Source organism: Quercus suber, unplaced genomic scaffold, assembly GCF_002906115.3.
Source record: "Quercus suber isolate HL8 unplaced genomic scaffold, Cork oak 2.0 scaffold_123A, whole genome shotgun sequence".
In the NCBI taxonomy this organism is placed as follows: Eukaryota; Viridiplantae; Streptophyta; class Magnoliopsida; order Fagales; family Fagaceae; genus Quercus; species Quercus suber.
The window spans coordinates 272,126-275,064 of NW_027071806.1; positions in this window are offsets into that span (position 1 = coordinate 272,126).

Below are 2,939 nucleotides of genomic sequence, written 5' to 3' on the forward strand. Positions count from 1 at the left end.
TATGAAAATACAATATGTAAAAACATAATTTAGAGTAATATTGAAGATTTGTGGTTGACCATAGTAGACAATTAGTATACGAACAAAAAGAGTAGACAATTAAAGTAGTTATTTTTATTAATACTTATTGAAAATGTATTCCCCTGTCAAATNATATATATATATAGAGAGAGAGAGAGAGAGAGAGAGAGAGAGAGAGAGAGAGAGAGAGAGAGAGAGAGATCACCTTTTTTGAGAGAGAAATAGAAAATAAAATGAGAAAAAGAAGCATAAATATATATATATATATATAGTCATAAGTCAAACTCCAAATTATCCAAGTCATGATATATAATAGAATTACATTATATTATTGTAAACTATATTTATATGCAATAGAATAACATTTAACAATCATAGAAAAGAAAAGAAAAATAACTTTAAAAAATAAAAATAAAAACCAAATTGCAACCCAAAGTAAAATTCTAAAGAAGTCATAAATACATCAATCTAAAGTAGAGATACAAAAAATAAAAAATTCACACAAAAATAAAACATGAGAGAGAGAGAGAGAGAGAGAGAGAGAGAGAGTAATAACCCTTTTCAAGTGAGAAAATATGTATAGAATATGAGTGAAAATGTCATATTTATATTAATACAATGGGGATATGAATAGTGATGTAGGATGTAGTGAGAAGACAGATTTCCTATGTTTTATTTGATTATGTATCAAAGACAATTTTGTAATTTCAGAATATTCTAGAATGGGCTATGCTTAAAGTTGATTGGATCTTACTTTAGTTTTATTTTAAGCTTGGCTATTTAGTTTGGGTAGAGTAATAAAGCCCAAGGAGTCCAAGTCCAAGTCTTATTAGGGTTTTAAGAAATCCTAGTTCAACTAGGATTAGGTATAAGTCTTCTAATTAAAGAGTTATAGTACTTTCTATTGAGTTGATTATTAATGAATGTTTTTAGAATTTAAGAGCTATGAAGCTTTCTTTTATGGTTTGTGTGATGCAACCTTCTTCGAGGTGTGATGCCAAGGAACCCTAGGTGTGATGCTTAGGAAGTCTAGGTGTGATTCCTAGAATTTATCTACTCTCTTTAATTTTACTATTCATGGTTACTATTCACAGATCACTGTTCACAGCATAGGAATAGCCACCTAAACCTTGATTGTTTTCCTTTATTTCATCCCTAAACCCCACTAATCCTTGTCCATTTGGAAACCCTATTATCCCTCTTATTTTCTAGCACATTCCCCACCAAAACCTAACCCTAATTCTTCAAAACCCAAGCTATACCAGATCTGCCTCTGGTTTTCTAAATCAGAGATTGTTGTTCCCCTTTGTCCTACGTCAAATAGTCAAAATAAAAGAAAGAGGAAGAGATAGATAAAGAGCAACATTAAGGTTGAGAGTAATGGAGAGATGAAAAGATAAAAGGGAAGTTATGGTTGGGAGTAGTGGAAAGAAATAGGAAATAGTTAGATGATGTGGCCGCTAATGTAGCTCAACGAGAGCGTAGCAACAATAAATGCTACGATTCAACTTTTAGATATATACTAATTGCGATGCATGGGATAGTTTAACAAAATTAAATTGTGGCACATCAATATAACAAAATGGTAGAAGAATTAAGGACATTTATTGAAAGCTCCCTCTAATATACAAATGCTAATAAGAAAATATATTAGAAAAGATTACATGGTACTCGTATTCTGCATAAGGACAATAAAATTAAAAAATAAAAGATGAAGAGAAAAATATCAAGAGAATACAATTTGACTAAAGAGCGAGAGAAGTAACTCATACTAAATATTAATTATCAAACAATTCTTGTATGTAAATAACTCACATATTATAACAATGAAAACAGATTAAATCAACCACATATATAAGTGGAAAGTCTTGTGCCACTAAGTTCGGAGCTCATAAACATGAACAACCTCCATATCAACAGATTTTATATGGATTGGGGCATTCAAGGCTTTGGCAATATCAATGCAACATTGTGAAGAACTCCCCGCACTTGAATTGTGCTCCATGTAAGCCTATTAAAAATTACCTCTCGACACAACTGATTGTATTGCATTGGTTTGGGGATTTCAAGTTTCAACCTTCAGAAAAATAAGAAAAAATAACATCTATCTGAATGTAAAACTGAGTCAAAACAAATATAATATAAGTCATGAAGTCGAAAAAAGTAAAATTTTAGAACAAATTTTTCAAGCTCAAAACTAAATGTGATTGTCCCTTTTGTCCAACTTAATTTTGTCATAAAATATCTCTCTTCAAATAGGACAATATTCAATGTTGTCCACTATTCAAATTTGTGTAGTTTGACTAATTTAAATACCTTTGTGCTATATCCAACTAAGAACCATAAAGAAACCAAGAACCATAAAGAAAGGTAGAGGGAGGAAGGCTGATTTAAATGAAGAAAAATGAAGGCCTTTAATAAAAATGAAGGCTTCTAGAAGAATTCAAACTCGTAACAATAGCAAGCATCACCTCCAACTTAAACATTAGAGCCCTTATGTTTGGAATTTGGGCAATAAACATTAGAGCCCTCTCCTAAATTTTCAATAAAACCCAAAAACCAATGCACTTTCATGGGCTTTCAAGTGTGAAATCTTAATTTCAACTATAATTCTTAAGCTTGTAACTTTATATACATGCAGAATCATTACTTTTTTTTCTTTTTTTTTTTGTAGTCGCAGAGTCATTACTTATCTTTTGCATAATTGGGTGCCAAAATGCAAGCATCACAATGTGATTTGATTTAGGTCTTTTATTTATTATGTTTGATAAAACATGTATTTTAGTGCTCAATATTTGTTTCATAATTAGAAACTCTTCTCAAAATAGTTTGTGAATTCAAGTATATTATGTTTCCTAGAATGTAAATGGAACACATAAATAACATTAAATCTCATGCTCAAATATTATGTCCCTATT